This window comes from Athene noctua, chromosome 1, assembly GCF_965140245.1.
Source record: "Athene noctua chromosome 1, bAthNoc1.hap1.1, whole genome shotgun sequence".
NCBI lineage: Eukaryota > Metazoa > Chordata > Aves > Strigiformes > Strigidae > Athene > Athene noctua.
This window is the reverse complement of record NC_134037.1, coordinates 237162313-237181720: the sequence shown is the minus strand read 5'-3', so window position 1 is coordinate 237181720 and position 19408 is coordinate 237162313. Positions and strand designations below refer to the sequence as shown.

Here is a 19408-nt window from a genome sequence, read left to right as displayed (position 1 = left end):
AAAATAGGGAGTTGAGCACTGTAGATTACAAAGTTGAACCTAAAATACTGCAAACACTTCTTTATAAATATTTAGCTACATTATTCTAAATGCTTATGTGAGTGTAGAGTGTCCTGATCGTGTATGTTTATTTACATATGCATATAAAAAATACAATGAAATTATTAGCTGTGATATTAAGGAAATGAATATATTATGGTTATACTGTATATTCTGAATATTCTCAGCTTTTAGGTACAAATAAATAATATGGTTAGGAAAGAATCTAATACTTTCCCAGTCTTTTTGTGTCTCTAAGTGGAGAAAGGATGGCTTTGAGATGAAGTTGTTAAAATAGATTTTATTCCAAATTCTTCATACTTGGTATGTAATTTCATGCATGCCATAGAATCCCATAATAACTGTGGTTTGAAGGCATCTCTGGAGACCATATAGTCCAATACTCCTGTGCAGAGCAGCATCAACAAGAGCAGGTTGTCCAGCAATGAGCCCAGTCAGGTTTCGAGTATCTCCAAGGAAGGGGACTCCAGAACCTCTCTGGGCAACCTCATCCACAGGTTGAACACCCTTACAGTAAGGAAGTTTTTTCTCATGTTTGAATACATCTTGTAAGTCAATTTGTTCCCATTGTTTCTTGTCCTGTCACTGAGCATCTCTGAGAAGGAACTGGCTTCCTCTCATTACACCCTCCCGTCAGGTATTTATATGCATTGATAAGTTTCCCACCCAAGCCTTCTCTTCTTCATTTTGAACTATCTCAGCTCTGTCAGATGCTCCAGTTGCTTCATTGTCTTTGTGGCCCTTTACTGGACTTGCTCCAGTATGTCTATTCCTCTCTTATACCGGGGAGCTCAGAACTGGGCCCAGCATTCCACATGTGTCTCACTAGTGCCGAACAGAAAGGAAGGATTACCTACTTTGACCTACTGTCAGGTCCTCCTAACACAGCCCAGGATGCTGTTGATGTTCATACTGTCATGTATCAATCTAGATAAATTCAAGGCTTGTATTGTGGCAGTAGGAAATGGAATTCCCTGTTACTTCATTCATCTGTGAAGCGCAATATTTCAAGGGTACAAACCATCATGAATGTGAGTGGCTTACACATTTTATCTGAAAAAACAAATTAACATGTATCACTGATAGTAGAGTTAGGTCTAGAAACTGGTTTCCATATTTAGCATGAAAATAGACCATGGTTAGTAATCAACTGTAAGAAGAAAGTACAGCTCATACTAAGATTGTGGGGAAATTTGTGCTGTAATCGATGGCTACAAGCTCTTCAGGAGGGATGGACAGGGAAGGAGAGGTGGTGGAGTGGCCCTATATGTAAGAGAATGCTATGACAGCTCAGAAATCCAGAATAGTGATAAGGGGGTTGAGAGTGTGTGGATTAGGTTAAGGGCCAATAAAGCAGATCTTGCTGTGGGAGTCTGCTATAGACCCCCCCAACCAAAGCGGTGAGGTGGATGAAGCTTTCTACAAACAGTTGGGAGAAATCTCGCAGTCAGGTGCCGTTGTTCTTGTGGGGGACTTTAACCTCCTGGGTATCAGCTGGGAACACAACACAGCAGAGAAGGAACAATCGAGGAGGTTCCTGGAATGTGTGGAGGGTAACTTCCTCACACAGCTGGTGAGTGAGCCGACCAGGGAAGGTGCCCTCCTGGACCTGCTGCTTGTGAACAGGGAAGAGCTTGTGGGGGAGGTAAAGGTTGGAGGCCGTCTAGGGTGCAGTGACCGTGAGATGGTTGAGTTTTTGATCCTTGAAGAAACAAAGAGAGGGGTTAGTAAAACTGCCACAGGGCTAACTCTGACCCGTTCAAAAGACAGATTAACCAAATCCCTTGGGAGGCTGCCTTGAAGGAAATGGGAGTCCAGAAAGGCTGGACATACTTCAAGAGAGAAGTCCACAGGAGCAGGCTGTTCCCGTGTGCCGAAAAACAAGCAGGCGGGAAGGACTACTTACCAAGTAGTAAGTGATAGGACAAGAGGTAATGGCCTTAAATTGTGCCAGGGAAGGTTTAGACTGGATATTAGGAAGCATTTTTTTCCAGAAGGGGTTGTTAGGTGTTGGAATGGGCTGCCCAGGGAGGTGGTGGAGTCCCCATCCCTGGAGGTGTTTAAGAGTTGGGCTGACATAGTGCTGATGGATATGGTGGAGTTGGGAACTGTCAGTGTTAGGTTAATGGTTGGACTGGATGATCTTCAAGGTCTTTTCCAACCTAGACGATTCTGTGAAATCACAAAAAAGGCTGCATTGCAACTCATAGGATTTATTACCATTTAATACCTTGGCTCATGGTGAAGCAGCTGTAAACTGTCATTTTCTCTCTTCCCTCTTTGTGTCAGATGAGTATCATATGCTGGAGCATAGACATACCTATGCACAATCTCTTCAATTGGAAGAATCAGAGTTGGGAGGCAAATTTGAAAGTGTTCATTTTTCTTTCAATATAACTATATAAAATAGGGGGACATCAAAATCATGTAAGTGATATGAAAGGATATTCTGAAAGTGTCTGAACTATGATAAGTGTACTGCTTTACAGCTGGAATGAATTCCATCCCCAATTTTTAATTTAAAGAATTAGGTGCTGGTTGGCTGAGGGGAGTAGGAGGGGGCAAGGGAATCCATAATCCATGCCACCTAGCTCTTAACACTTACAAGTGATGCCTCCAGAGCTTTCTTTAGGAAATGTAGGTACTTCTAGAGGACTTTTCAGGTCTTATGCTGGCCAGGTAGCCCTCTGGATTTACTTGATTCTCTTCGTCATCTGTTTATGGAATTTGGAGCAGTTGGATTCCTCCCTTAAAATGTGATTAAATGACTCAGTTCCAATTGACTCGATGACTTGCTGCTGCCAAAAGAGAGCCCCTCTCCCTCCCTCATCCTTTCCTATCTCATTTTACGCCAGTTTATAACATGCTAAATTGATTCAACTGTCCTGGCAGAAACCCAGTAGCTTTTTAGGCTAGGTGAGTGGTAGGATGTTGAAATGGTTTACCAGCAGACAGTGATGAACAGCAGGGAGACCACACAGCTAGGAATGGAGGGACCGGAGGAGCTGAGAGAGAAATGGGGTTTCCCCACTTGAGGGCTTTGAGCTGTTGGATTGGTTCAGCTGAGCTGTCTAGCTAGGCTGCTTCATGCTCAGTTCAGATGGGGCTTCACAGACTGCTTGAGGCAACCTGAAACTGTGCTGCCTACCAAAGGGGAAGTCCCACCTCCTCTCTTCATCTGGCTGTACCTGTTCTCTCTGTGCTGACACCAGCCATCATGCAGCCACACACAAAGGCATGGATTCCCCATATCTACAGCATCCCATAATTAATCAGTTTAAGACCATTTTGCAACCACACTCTTGGACTCCTCAGGCTAAGATTTAACAGTCAAATAAATAAACAGCTCTCTAGCTACTGTTATAAAAGTTTTATTACAGTCTTTACTGACTGGTGGCTTAACAGCAGAGAAAAGAGAGTTTATAAAATTTTATGGGTCCTAGTCTGTAGAATGGCATTCTAGCATGACATCTCCATTAGCACCTAGACGAATTTTTCTTGGAGGTTTGAATATTCCATAAAAGACTGTATTTTTTTAAATAATAATATACAAATAAAACCAAGAAAATAATGAATAAACCAGAAACAAAATAAGGGGGAAAATTACACACATCTGTGATATGAGAAAAATTCTTAATCTGTATATAAGGAAAAATATGTTACATATTGCATTGCACACATTAAAAAACAGAGTAAGTTTTATGTATTCTGATTAGTAATATTCTAATCAATTTTATTAAATGTTTAAATCATTTTAATTGTTCAATAAAGGAAACTTCTGATTTTCTTTAGACTGTTGCATCAATCTTTGTGATGGATTTAGCTTGGAATTGAGGTAACAAGTGATGAAAATATAACAATTGCTCATGTGGAAGGAACATTGTGCTGGAAATTGATTATCACTAGACCAAAAGTGGATTAAACATCTTAAGTACATTACACAAGATGGTGGTTTGTGTGTTGTAGGAGACATGCAGTTTGATTAGTGAAATGATGGGTTGTGCACCTACACGTTTTGGCAATATAATCCTATCAAACTTATGCAAGAAAGTTTCATATGGCTACATCTTTTGTTCTGCCACAATAAATGCCATCCTTTACATCAACTGTTTGATTAACAGGTTGAATGTGGCACCCATGCAATGAATATATTATTGAAACAGTATCTCCTTTTGAGATGTCAAAACATACAAGGAGTGATGAACCAAATCATGAGGCAAATGCTTCAGTGTTTGATTTTAGTGGAGAACTACAACATGAAAGGTTTTTTCAAAATTGGTTCATCAGTTTTGTTTCTTCTTTTAAAAAGAAAAATAAAGGGTTTTAAGAGAAAAGGTCTTGTGAATTCCAGAATGCATACTTGAGTTCTCTATTGTTTTGAAACAGCGTGTAATTAATTATTGGTATTGCGCATGTCAAGACAAAGTAGTCTCCCATGTAGCACTGATTCAGTGGCTCTCTAGTGCTAGGGATGAAGTCAGCAGCCCATGCTCATAGGCCTGTGCCCAGGAAAAAAAGGACTTCTTCAGAAAGCAGCTGAGTACTCAACTTCTGCTCTGAGTTTGCGCTGAAAAGGCCTTTCTCTCCTTGCAGGGAAGTCAAGGGAAGTTAGGGAGATGGGTCTCCTAACGAAGGCATCTTAACTTTGCTGCCCAAGTTAGGCAGTGCAAACAACCCCACACAGGGAGAGCTTTTACACCTGTCCCAGAGATCCAGGTAAACTGAATTAAGGGAATCAATGTTACTCACATTTATCGAAGTATATTTTTTTATTTTAAAGGGAAGAATTTAGTGAGGAAGGAAAATGGTACAGAAGCTCAGAGCAGTTTCATTTTGCACAAACTGTTGTTCTTGTGTGTCATTCTTTTCAGTCAGTAACCGTCCATTGCTATCTCCCACCTCTGGGAAAAATCCAGAGATGTTGCTATAATAAAACAAGAAATTGCAGCTTGTTTGTTCAGACACGCAGTGTCTGTAGAGATGCCAACTTAACTCTGACATTTTACTATCCCTTTTGTGTAACAAAGAAAATGTTGCCTCCGGAGATTACTTTCTGAAGATGTCTCTGTTTAGAGGCAGTGCATGCAAGTGCATGCTGAATTTCCTGTTTGTGTTTGCGCTTGGTGTTGCAATTTTTAAAATCTAATAATCTCATACTGTGCGGAAAATCACTGTACTTTACATTTTCATATGCAACAGTAATGAGCTGTTTCTAATTACCCAAATAGTGTAGTAATGAGCTATTTTACAGCTTAATAGAGATGATTTTTATGAACAGTATACCTGAAAACATTATGTCAGTGTTGCAGTTAATCAGGTTATTTTTGCATGGAAATAAACTGCAATCTTTTTGCACTTCTAGAGAAGGTGATATGGTAAACTGACTTCTAAAACTATTTTGAACATTCATGATGATTCTGGGCTGCATCAAAGGACACTTAAAGCCTCTACTTATGATGGATGCTGTGTGTAAGTCACAGCAGGCTAATTGTAAGGCAGAATAATGACTGTAGAAAGGTACATGAACACATGAACTGACTTTACCACCTGAGCCAGGTACTAATAACACTGTAGCCACAACAGGTTGGGATTCAGCTTGATCTGCAAAAGCTGTCTGTAGCCCTGGGAGCAGTTATTCACACATAGTTCTGCGTTGCAACTGCCATATAATTTTTTTATCTAACTAGTTTAAAACTAGGTGCCATGTATCTGTATGTGCGGCAATTGCTTATTTGGATTGTAGTGCACGATGCCAGATGTAGTGCCAGATTGTAGTGCACAATGCAGATCCCAGTTGGGAACTGTTGATGGATAGGGCCACCCTCACTTCCTCTGTGCTTGGGGTAGGGTATGATGTAGAAACCCGTGCTCCCCTGCAGCATGGGAGCATTCTGCTTCAGTGGACTGAGTAAGATGTGAGCAAGACAACAGAGCCTTTGTGAGGGCAAGGATCTAGACATTATTTTGTGAGGTTAACCTCTTTTACTGTTAAAAGATAATATTTTTGCCTTTAATCAAATGTATCTAAGCTTGCTGACACAACTTGTCACAAGTTTTGCACCTGAACTCTTCTTGAAGATAGCAGGAGTATTGCTGGAGTAATGACCGCATTTGAAAAAACAAGTTTTGACTGTAATTTACTGAGGAATCAGGTGTGGTGGTTTAATATGTTACTAAATACGCCTCTGACAGAGGTAGCTGCCTTTTTACAGAGTGAGTAAAGTGGTATGCATGTGTTAGTGACTCAATGTTAGTCCAGCTCTGGAGCAGTGCAAGCTAAGATGCTGAACTACAAGTGGGTGTTTTAGGGGCAGGCACAAATACTCTGCTTCACTAACGCTGCTAGAGGTCTGCCAGTAATGTAAGGGGGTGCACAGCTGTGGGGGTAGTGTCTTAAAGCTGCTAGGGCAAAATTTGCCAGAGCTTGCCTGTCAGATACTGTCATGAAGTCAAGAACTGTATCAGAACTTACAGTATCATACAATTCCTTAATAAACTTTATTCACTGCACATTTGAAGTATATATTGGTGTGTGTGGCATGCCCAAATTAGTACCTGCTGCCTAGAAAGCTATCCCTATTACACACAGATTTAAAACACCACATTGGCAGTTTAATTGTCGTTGAATCCACCACCATCTTAATTGTACTGTTTCTGTATTTTTCATTGCAATTATGGACATTTGTGTGTTAGTACAGTACAGATTATAAATAACATGTTATGAAAAGCAATCCTGTGTTTTAATAAGCTTACAAAGAAAAACTCAATTTTTAAACTAGATTTAAAAAATATTTAGTTGTAAGAAAGTAAAATGAGTTCAGGTTCACCTATGAAGGGATTATTGTCAAGTCTGCCTTCTTTTGTCTCTGGGCTTGATGTAGATGCAGTCAGACTTTAAATAAATATTTCTTTAAAGGATAATGTGCATGAGCATTACAGTTCTAGAATTTCTTTTTGCTACAGAAATATTTGTATTACCTGTATATGTTATATCAAGTAAAGAATATATAAAAATGTATTTATATCTCATATACTAACATGTAAGCAAGCCATGGAATGCTTTGTTGAGAGAGAAATGAAATTTAGACAGTGATTACCAGGTAAAATTGTGAAATGAAGGAGGGGTACAAGAGGGAATAACATGCAGCATTAAAATGAGAAAACTTTGAGCCAGTGGTTTGGAAAAAATGTGAAGATTCATTGGTTTAGATGCAACTGTACATGTGGAAAGACTTGACTTTCAGTTTTGAACAGTTGTAGAGAGAGAACAAAGAAGGATATTCATAGAGAAATAAAGAGTGACTGAAAGGAAGGTGCCATACATCCAGAAAACACATAGAAAAAAATGGTGGTTTTAAATTGTTATTAAATTAATTTAAGTAATAGAAGGAATTTTCCCTGGAGCAACATGAAATTGCAGTGCTTTCTGTGGCACTGTAGAAAAAAGGGTGATAATTTAGGTAGTCTACAGAATTACAGTAATCAAAATGGGAAGTCAATCTGATGTGAGGATTTCTATGTAATTTGTCTTTTTGTGCTGCTCGCTCTTTTCCAGCTGGAGCTTTAAGGTGTATATACATATATCTCTTCCATAACTTACACTGTGTGCTAAACTGGGTGTTCTTTTTCCTTTTAAAATAGAGGCTTAGTTTGGAATATCAAGGTGAAATGTCAATCTTTACGATTTGGTTGCTTTTTCTATGTGTCTTCTGTTTCTCCTTATGTGTTTTAATGAGAGATCTCTGAGTTCAGGCAGAAGTACGTTCTTGACAGTTTTACTTTAAAAGGAAAAATGTCTTTCCGTGGGGTCTTTGAAGCAGATCTATCTAATGTGTAACTGAGAATATACTTTGCCTTCTACTTTCATCATCAGAAACATGTCACACGTTGTAAGAATCTAGGAGGACCTAAATCCCTTCTATTATGCGTTTGTTTGGTATATCAAGAAATCCTTCACTAGATGAAACTAGTCAGGTTTCCACAAAGTCAGTTGGAGGATTTGCTGAAGTGCAGACTGGCCCTTCGAAGTCCTTGAAGGTATGTTGCCACTGCAGCAGTGACCTGGGTTCAAGAGCTGATCTCAGCGTACAAGAGATCCAGGTCCACTTGTGAGTGTTCACACTGCAGAGTTGACTCTTGAGTTTGCAGATGGCTTTTCTGAAGCACAGATAAGCTCACTGAACTGAGCTACTGTGGGATGGTGCTTTTTCCAAAGTTGTGAGAGTCTCTGAGCAAAGTGGTGCTGAAGTGGTGTTCTTGGCTTACACTGGGTGTGTGCTGCTCTGTCTGTCCATCCCATCTGTGCCAGCACCCAACACACTCCAGTGACTGCTTTAGCCAGAAAAACCTAGAAGCTCAGAGGTACAGGAGCCTCAGAAGGTGGAGTAACTTTTAGCAAGATGATCACATAGTTTGGGTGAAGATGCAGCAAAGTGGAGACAGATTTTGCATGAAGCAACGACTGCAAGTTCTTTACATGAAAAGCTGAGCTTCTAGTGCAAATTACAATACTGATACTCTGACCAATCTCATACTGACCAGTTTCATACTGCCTCAGTTCTTGACTATTCCTGTTCAGCCACATACCTCTGTCTGAAGAGATGTAAGCTTTGTATATATTCATATGGATGGCTGCTTAACCAGGTCAGTTCCCCAGACTGTCCTTTTCTTTGTGCTCTACCAAGTGATTACATTATTAGGCATCCCTGGAACAAATAAACCATAACTATAAATGGTACATAAGGAAGTAGATCTGACTGGAGCTCTTTGAGAATCTGCCCTCAACTCTAGTTTGCACTAGTCTGCCAAGAGCTATGGCTGATCGGATTGTTATCATCAAGTAAAACATAGGTGTTCTGTATAGAGTTGGGGGTTTGGGAGGTGTTTGCTCTTTTGTGTGCTGTGTTCTTTGATGTATGCTGCAGTCACTGAGCATGAGGCCTCAAGCAATTGCATGGCCATTACACAGAGTCAGGAAAGTACTGTTGTCATCACATAGGCTGCTTCCAAGCAAGCAAAGAAAATAAGGAATGATTTGTGCTTCCACATCTCTGCATGGCAGGAGGAAAAGAAGCTGCTGCATCGGAGAAGTGTGAGGAAGTGTGATGCTGTTTAACACTTGGCCGTCTAGGTGCTTTTGCTTTTATGGGATTAGAAGAAATTGTGATAATTCATGAAAACTTAGAATCAAACCTTCTTATTTCTTTTCCCATATCATGTCCATATAATGAACAACTCAAGGAAAAGAAAAAAAAAGCCCAGCAAGTTTTGTTAGCAAATAAAATGTTGTTGAAATTAAAAGTGCAGCACTGAAATTACAAAATCAAGAAGGGGGACAGTTAAATATGAAAGTGGACATAAAACCTGGGAATATAGTGCAACCTCTAGCAAGGCAGGTAGAGTTCTTCCTTATCCTAGAAAGAGAAATTATTTTTTTGTCTTCATGCCACTTGAATTCTGCCAGTGAAGCAGTCATCTCTCCTGGGCTTGTCACCTCTGTGCCTCGTAAAGTGGAATTAATACCTTGCTGTGTAACTGGAGATCTTGGTACTGTTCTCCTAGTCTCTGTACTGGAGATACATGTTAAGTTTCACCAAAAAGCAGTGGCTCCTGAGTCATTCAGATGTTTTTGAAAATTTTATCTTGTAAGGGATAACTTCAGAAAATAATTCAGGTTTAATTATATAAGCAAAGTCGCAGTTATTTGTGGGCTGAATTAATTGCTTCTACCCTGTGCTGAACTTGACCTGATGCCCTAAAGAGTTGCTTGCCTATCTGCACATCATCCTCCCCAGCATGTCTCATAATACCCTTGTTATTATTTTTCCATTTTCTGGGTTTTCCCAGGCCCCTTAACCTTAACCCTGGATAACAGAGAGTTAAGTGTAATTCTATATTGCTAGAACTGCACTTCAGAATTTACAAGAGAGAATACAATGCCAGTTATACCCAGTACTAAGTCTTAAAACTTTACACCATCTGATTTTTCTCCTGGTGAGAGAAATGTCAGCAGACTGGTCTTTTGTCACAAGAGTGTAATACAGTTACATGTGTCCTTTGTAGGATAGGATTTTTTCAGTTATTTGATTAAGGAAGCATTTTAAAATTAATTTTTCATTTTAATAGCGAACTGATCCTACTTTAAAAAATTGAAAACAACATAATTTTTCCTGAGAAATTAATTTCTGCTCAAGTCCCTTCAGTGTGGTCACAGAGACACATATACAAATATCTTGTTGTAAACCTCTCTGCTCATCTCCCTCTATCTTTACTTCAGAAGATCTTTATCTAGTGTGCTTGAGGAGAAGACAGGGGGTTGTAGTAAGGCACTAGACCAGACTGAGAGTGAAATATCTATTCAGTTTTTCAGTCATGTCTTAGCTGGCCGGTAATCTTCGGTATAACCCTTAGTCTCTCTGTTGCAGTTCATGTTCGTAGGAAAAAAAACCTCTATCTCCATTTTGTTGTCATTATTTAGCCTACAACATCTTTAAACTGTCTTTCAAGGTGGGGATTTATTTCACCTAAACTTAGCTTTAATTTAGATATCTGGTTTGGAATGAGGTTAATCCTACCCTTTCTCTCTGTTGACTAAAGACAGACCTTTAAGGAACTGAAGCTTGATGTTTATACTGCAGATTTCTGCCTTTGTTCTCACCCTTAATATATCCCAGAACATCCCAGTGTATCTGAGAGTAAAATTACTTGGGTTTTGGAATATGGCTAATTATTTACATGGATAAAAGTTTAGCCTTTTGAGATTTACTTGTATTTGCTCAGTGTATGGAATTGATTATTCAATCCAGTGTAATCCAGTGGGGGGGGGGGGGGAAATACTGTAAAGATTGTAAAATTTAGCATAATATTCCTCAGGCTGCTTGCAGTGCCATGTCTTACATTCTGACTAGGCTACTGTACCGTGTCTTCAGTGTCTTGGACTTGTATTATAAATTTGTATACATAAAAATCATGGAATTGCCAATACTGACATGGACTATAGAAAGAAAAACAGATGATATCTGATATGATGGGCTGCAGCCTGGAAAGCTGCAGTTTGTTGGCTAGCAGGGGAAACAGAGGTGGCCATGACAAACAGATGAACTACAGAGAGGGTTCAGAAAAGATGACTGAATGGGGTGAGCAGTGTGTAGGACATCTACAGAACAGTGCTTTTGTGAATCCAGAGGGCAGCACACATGGCACTGAGCCAGGGAAACCTCACCTTTGTACTCCTACACAGGACTGCCCTAAGCACCTGCATCAGGAATACGTGTTTGATTTGTTTAGTGGAATTCTTAAGGGCTGTGATGAACACGTCTGTGCCGTTTATTACTGGCAGGCCTCACAAAGGAATTCTCATTTTATTTGGAATCCAGGAGTGGTTTGGGGAACTGGCAGAGGGTTAATACCTGCAAAGCTTCAAGGTATGTGAAGGGCTCACAGTGCCTGCTCTCAGCCTTGCTCACTGTTTGCCAATGGGCTGTGTCATGGCACTTGATGGCACATGCCAAGTCCTATGATAAAATTTGGGCTGTGACACTGAGCTGTTGCTGAACATACAATTTAGCAGGGCTCTGTTGATCATGGCTTAGTTGTAGGTTGTATCCTTGTGGCTGTGTAACATAACAACCTCTCTCTTGCTCTGACAAAATAAGCCAAATTCAATCCTTGATTGCAGCTTGTCTCTGGGACATGGTGCTGTGAAGCAGAAAAAAAGTCAGGGCATTGTGCAGGTGTTCAAGGTACAGGCTCAGCCATGGGGATCGTGGAATGGGATTTACATGTAATTTTTTTCCTCTGGCTTGACAAGATCTGTGCTCACAGTAAACTGACACCTCCCTAAATATCTAGGAAGCTCCCAATAGCCTCCTAAAGTGAGGCCACATTATAAGAGATGGGTTGTTTTGGCACCAGATCTGGCATACTAACAGTATACTTTTGTATTGTCTCTCCCTCTCCCCATATTTGGTTTATTTGGTGTGTATGTCTGTGGCCACTGGAAAAGGGAACTTTAAATTTACAGTACTATGCTGTATTCATAATCTAGTATGGGATGTTTACTCTATTTGGGCCAGATTTTTAGGCAACTAGGCAAAATGAAGGAGATAATCTATTTTTTAAAAACCTGAGCATTGCCATCTTTTTTTCTCAGAATTAGAATTGTGGAATGAATCTTAAAAAATACTGAAACAAAAATTACATGAAAGCTTTTTGGCTTGTAATAAAAATTATACTTAAATCCTCTTAGAATCTATATCAAAAATAATACTCTTTTTTTTTTTTCTAGGTGATGGCATTAGCCTGATCATCAAAAATATTTGTTAGCAAACTGCCACATATTTTCTGACTAACCACCATTTCACACATTTATTGTGGTGAACATATGGTAAACATACAACAAGCAGTGGTTTTAATTCACTACTCTCACCCCTGCCCTTTCTGGCATAACATACATAAACCTTGAAAGATAATTTTTAACCTAGGAGTTACCCATTCATTAGCAAAGTTGAAAGCAGGATACATTAAGTAGTTGTTTCCTGACCTAAGAGAGAGCTGCTTGTGTGCTTTCAGATCTGTGTCCAATAATTGGTCCAACCTAGGGGGAAGAAAAGAAGAAAGAAATTACACAAATCGACTGAAGGACTACTGAAGGGTGCTTCCAAAGTAATAGCTGGCTTCTGGCAATGCTCTTGTTCATGTGACATAGTTTGAAATACCTTTTTTGTTACCTAGGGATGTCTCCTACCTTAAGCCTTTGAAAGGTCATTGTTGAAAAGCAGAACTATTGATTAGTTAGTGGGCTGAATCTTTAATCTTAGTGTTCATGTTGTGATCAAAAAATGTTAAAGGTCTTTCAATAAATTAAAAGGGGGGGGAGATTTAATTTTCTGAACTTTATTATCTACAGGTATAGCAGACTGCTAATAGCGAACTTTGCCCTTTAGTTAAAGTATTTAAATGCTTTTCCTGCAAGTTAGGACACTAGAGTTGACTTTAGTTTGAGTCTTGCCTATACACAAAATCTGCTAAAGCTGGCAGGTTAGTGCTTTTACCTTAAACTGGCTGCCTTGGCAGGGGAGCATTCTACCTCCATTTAGTACAGTTCATCAGCAACTGACACAATGCCTTTGTCCTGGAGACTCATTCTAGAGCACCTTTGGTTTTGTCCATTTTCACTTAGCCTAAAGTGACTTGAACAGTGTGAACTCAATTATAGCGTGAATGCTATGTCAAGGGAGAAAATAATCTTACAACTGTAAGGAACGATACTTTTGGAAAGTTTAATATGTGTATTTTAAAAGGAATGTTTGATTGATCCTTTGAATGACATTCGTATGTTGTTCCTCTGAAGTTAATAAACTCCAAGATAAGTAGAAACAAGAGCGTTTGAAAAACCTAGCTTTTTTCCTTTATGTAATTTGTATTTTACACTTTGCATAGCTTGACTGGCAGAACAAGACTTGGGGTTTTTCACTTCCTTATTCTCCTTGGTATTATTTCTGAATTCCTTCTGCTGCAGTGAAGGTGCTAGGATGAAGGCTATAAAAAAACCTCTTCAGCTCATGTGACAGATAGTAAAGTAAAGAAAAAGAGAATTTTCATTCCACCTCCATTGCAATGTATCATCCTTGATGAACTGACAGAGAACAGGAGTCAAGAGGGACTGATATCTTATGTTCCAGTACATTCTTCAAGGGTGGTTCAGCTGTCTGGAGGGGTACTGTCTTTATGCATCTTTGTACAGTAGAGACTGAAGTGAGCCAGGGAGTGCACCGTGTTGCACCATGTCTGTACCAAGACTGAGCAGGCTGAGCTTTTTTCAGTTTTGGACTGATAAGGGAGAAAAGAGATGGTTTACTGCAAGGTGCAAAGCTGAAAGGAACTGGCTTGTGGTGGCAAGAAGCAGGCTTTGTGCCAGAGCTGAACAACATATTCAGATGACACTTGGATTGAAACAGCTTTATGGGGCCTTTAGCTCACAGTGCTGGTAGGAAGTGAGTGCTACGAAACACTTGCTGGGAACTAAGATGAAAAGTTTGGAAGTGAGTTGGGGAGAGGCCTGGCTAGACTGTGAAAGGGGTGTCTAAATAGTTTAGCAGCTGAGGACTTGGAAGAAAAAGAAACATGTTAAGTGTACTTTTCTAAAACTATCAGATAAGAGGACAAGTTTGGCTTGTACACATTTGGCAGATTAGAGATGGAAGTTAATATGAAAGCATTCATGTAGAGGGGCAGCCACTGACACTTTAGAAGGAGTTCATGCTTACAGAAGAGAAGAAGGTAGGGCTGAAAGAAAGCAAAGATGGAAAACTGCTACAGTAGGGAAATCTTTACCTGCAATACATTCAAAATACTGCTTAGCCCATGTATCTATTTTGCATTTCTCTTCTATGGGAGAAGGCAAGATACAGCAGAAGAGGTAGAGTTTCTCAATGGGCCCTTATTTTCCTTGTTGTTTTGATGTCCTGTTTCTGAAGTTAGACACATCATGTACCTAAAATGTTCAGGAATGGAAAATGTTGGAATGGGGTTAGTGCCTTTCTGCTTAGCCAGTAGATGTCATCACAAGACTGAGCCTCTTTGTCCAAGAGCTGTGTGGCACCCTTCCCTAATCCTTCATGCCCTTGCCAGCTCACGATGGGCAGACGCTGTATTGCAGCACTTGAGTGTGTACTTGATGGCTGGCAGCACTTGCAGGTGAACAAAGGGGTTCAAAGTGTAAGTCATCGTACAGAGGAAGTGCCACTTGTTAAGACACCTTTCCAATGAACTGATTCTCCTTGAGCTCTGCTGGCAGCCCTTAAGAAGTGTTTGAAAGACCGTTTTCAACAAAGGCGGGTAATGATGCCTGTGGGAATTAGGAAATAGCAATGACAATGTATTCAGTAACACAAGGGCTCGCTAGTGTCTTATAGGCAAGGCGGCAGACATTCCATGCACCTACAGCTGCAGAATCCAGCCTGCATACTGTGTGTGTTCCAGAATAGAAGAGTATGATCTACAAAAGCATCCAGTGTTAACCTAATTCTGTCCTTGCTGAATAGCAATAGGAAATTTACCATTGATGTTATCAGAGTGTATTTAAAAAACAAAAATAACTTCCTGAATTTTTAACTTTAGAAACACATTCCCAGTTCTTATAATCAAGAAAAGTGTTTTAAGAATTAGTTGCCTAAATGCACGTCTTGCAATAGTGCAAGTAGGCTAGAACCATGAAGACGCCTTCTGGCCTCTAGCTGCCCCTTCACAACAATGTAGATTTTCCATAGGTCCCAAATCATAGCTGCCAGCCTGCACTGATGTCTGGTTTCCATAACCATCTTAAATTGCACTAGATGCCAGTGCTTAGGCATCTGAATCACATTATTATGGTGCTTTTTCTTCTGAAATCTGTACGCATGCTGTAGCAGTTAGCACGTGTATGACCTTCCCCATGTATGCGTCTCAGTAAATTAACACTGAGGATCTCTCAGACAATCATCACAGAAGCAGCTGTGGTGGTTTAAGATATCACTGTCCTTCAGCTGTTCATTACTAAACTTCTGCTGAAGGCTGCAACCTCACAAAAGAGACAACAGAACTCAATCTGAGTTACCTTAACTTGCTGATGAAGAAACTAAGCTAGTTAATTTGTGCTGGAGTAGATGAGAGAGGCTCATGAAATTTGCATTTCTAGAGGGATGACAGCTTCCAACAGAGGAGCAAAATCAAGTAGCCAAGGTATATTAACTTTTAATGCCAACTCATTAATTTCTTTAGTGGATGCCTGGCTGCAGCCTACAATTAAATATAACAATTTAAATAGCTGCAGGGATATAGCTAATGTCCTTTATGTTTACTCCAGTATTTTACAGTATTGCCCCCATCCAAGACTAACCAAATACCAAAATCTCTGGCTTGCCATTTGCTCATCTCTCAGGATTCCCAGCTGCCTGTCTGATAACACATGTATACTGGAGTGTTACTTTAGTGCCCTGAGACCAGAAAGGCAGGTGCAACATTAAATACTCTGCATTTTGAATCATAGCCTTATAAAACAGGAATTGTATTGATTCTTACCAGAGTTTACTTGCACTCAAGAACCCATTCAGACTTTTGACATGTAGCTGCATCTGCTGTGGAAGTTCTACCTGTGTGTAGTAATTTGGGACCTGCCTACAGCATTTGAGTTGTTTCCCTTGGAGTGTGCAGTGTTTTTCTTACTGACATTTGTCCATGATGAGTCCCATGGAAAGCAGCAGGGCCCATGGAGAGCTGCCAGAGAGATTCTGGCTCAGGGAAAGAGAGAAACCCCTCTGATAGCTTTCTGGCATGAATGCTTGCTTGTCTGGCCAGCTTTGCCAGCACTGGGGAAGGCAGGGAGGAGTCACCTTCTCTCCATGTTCATTTTGTACTCTGCTCTGTAGTGCCAGTCATTCCCTTTGCAAGAGGGCAAAGAGTTAAAGGGTATCCAGTCCACAGCAGTGAGATGACTGTGTACTACTTTTGTTATTTGAGGGAGTCTGAGAATGGGCAAGACTAGTGTTGCACTAAAGACAACATCACAAGAGGAGGTAAAGTACCCCGGTAGGAGGAAAGTATCAGCTGCAAAGGGGAACTCATTGTAGTAGTAGAAAGTACTGCTTGCATAAATGCTGCAGTAAAACACGAATTTACTGGTTACTTGCCATGAATTACTTTTCAAGGTGCTCTTTCTTCCAGATCTTTTAGTCTGCTTGAAAATAACCTACTGGTATAATTCTTTCTCACATGTAAAAAGAAATGGTTTGCGTCATAATCCCTCCATATTTTTTTTCAGGGACTTTGTTTTTATTACTAGAGACCAATTTTGACATTATTACTGAAGTTTTGCAAAGTCTACATTTATTTCAGTGCCTGAATTGACTATTTGGTAAAAACTTTAGTCCTAAATGTACAAATATCACCAACAATTCTCTTTAAAGTGCAGGTTATTGCTGTTGAACCTGTCTCTTTGAGAAATGTGATAAGATTACAAGGTCAGTCATGACAGATGCTTTGTTAAATGAAAACAGTGACACAATAAATAATCCAGCATAAAGGTTTATTGTCAGTTTGCTCACTGTGTAAAACTGCTTCATGACCATTTTGCAAGACACACAGTATTTCCACACTGCATTTAGTTTCATCATCAATCAAATCCAACTGGTCTCTTTCCTTTCCTTATTTTATTCCTGCAGTTGGATAAGGAGTACACAGATGTTGCTTGTGGTAGAATCATGCAACTGTCAGCACAAGGCAAGAATGGAGAATGGACACTGCATTTTAGGATCAGTTTTCTGGCTGAGGATTAATGCAAAAATTTACTGTTAAATAGGGATGGGTATCAAAGTTTTACAGATTACATGATTTTGAAAACATCAGGAGCATTAAAAATATTTACATCTGAACAGTTGTCTAATATGGCATTCAGCTGACTTGGAATAAGACTGGAGGAACTGATAAACCTACAGAAATGTGTTCTTGTCTGGGAAACAGTGCTTGAAAACCACAGATTTCAATAGAAAGCGCATGCAGAAATTTGTGGAACTTCATGTTTAAGACTGAGTTTACTGATAGCTCTCTGTGCTGTCAGCATTATTTTATATTCAAATTTTTTGTTTATTGAGAATCAAAGTAGATTTTTACAGGTTTTATTGTAATCTTGTTAGGTTTAGAAAGCTGGCTTGGTGGATAAACTGTCAACTTCATTTACTTAAGATGTGAGCTTGTGGAGATGGGAAAGAGAATGTATTCTTGATAAAGCACAGAGCACTGCCCCGGGACAGGGAAGCAGTCCTACAGAACATGTTGGGACATGAGTGATGGTGTGGCTATTCTCTTCTGTGTTGGTTCTTACTGCACTTCCCCTGCCCCCTTCCTATAGTAGCCAAACACCTTTCAGTAGTACATGAACAAACACGATTAGCATCTGTCACAAAATGTTCTTTCTTTCATCCTCTCCTTGGGGCAGAATTGTGTGTGCAGTGTAACCTAGCTTTTTTTTTTTTTTTTTAATGTATATGTTACATGTTTGTTAAAGAGAAATCAAAGGTGTATACTCTGACTTAAACTGGAAGATTTGTGATGGTTCTTAATTTCCAGAGAAGTTAATTTCACAAACTCAGACTAGCTCTCAAGCAAGCTGTGTTTCCCACACAGTCTTTACCTTCAGGAGGTAAAAATCTATTATGCCTGAGGAGTATTGACTAGCCAGCTGAACTGGAGCTTTAAGCAGTGTTTTAAATATACTCGGCCCAGAATAATGAGCCCCTTGAAGGAATGTTTTTTTGGTTTAAACTTAAGTCAAAGTTCAATGCAAAGTCATCAAAAAGAGTGTTTAACAAAAAGACTGGACTTTAAACAGAGAGACTTTAAAGTCTCTGTTGGTCAGATGAATGGGAGTTTTTGGTACCATGTTAAAGGCCACATATTAAAGATGGATCACATCACTGTGACCATAAGTCATAAAAACAAGCATAACTGCTTCTTCTGTAATTACTGATAAAAGCAATGCCTTGCTCAGTGACAAAATCCTTCCTTTTGCATTCCCACATAATCCAAGTTGTTTCTGAAGAAACGTATTCTTGGTACAACAATTCTAAACAAAATAAGCCTTCTGTACCTAAGTTACCACCACTGAAACCAGAAGTAGGACAAGTACACATTTATTTCTTAAAGCTAGTATCTTGGTCATGTTGAAATTTAGATTGAGTCATGGCCAACCATATTTAACCTGATTTAAAGCTTGCAGTGGCAATGCAGCTTCTATGGTTAAAGCACCTGCTCTGAAATGTTCAATGCAACATGTACTTCCTTCTACTTTCTTTAGAGATGCCACTTCTCACACTACAACAGCACCTACAACAGTGCTTCCTGCCTTCCTGCCATCTACTTGCTGATAAGATTTCCCTCTTCCATTCCTTCAGCATGATAAGCTATCACCTGATTATGAGAAAGGTTTAAGTCAGGTATGTTATGTCACATACTAGATATACCTGTCTCCAAAGAGAAGCTGATTAGTGTAGAGATTTTAACTGTGAATTAGGTGAGGAGATTCCCATTTGTGATTTCATAGTCATAAGGTAAACTTTCATTTATCATTGCAAAGGGAAAAATTTTCAGGTTTGACTGCTGTTGTCTGTAAAGGCTGATATCCATAAAATTAAGAAGGATGACATTAGATACTTTCTACTCACTGAGCATGCAAGGACAGCTATTTTGCACATGCAATCTGTTCTTAAAAATCAGTTATTCAGGAACATAGATCTGAAAGTATACTCAAGATATTTCAACTACAAAGCTTTTCCTTTCTATCAGTCAATTGCAGTTTTGAGAGAAGTCTAATGTA

General features: G+C 39.6%; 1 protein-coding gene across 1 annotated transcript in view; it reads left to right on the top strand.

Moving 5' to 3' along the window:
• Window positions 1-19408, top strand: part of FREM2 (FRAS1 related extracellular matrix 2) — a 146809-nt gene that overhangs the window by 33410 nt on the left and 93991 nt on the right. The window lies entirely within an intron of this gene.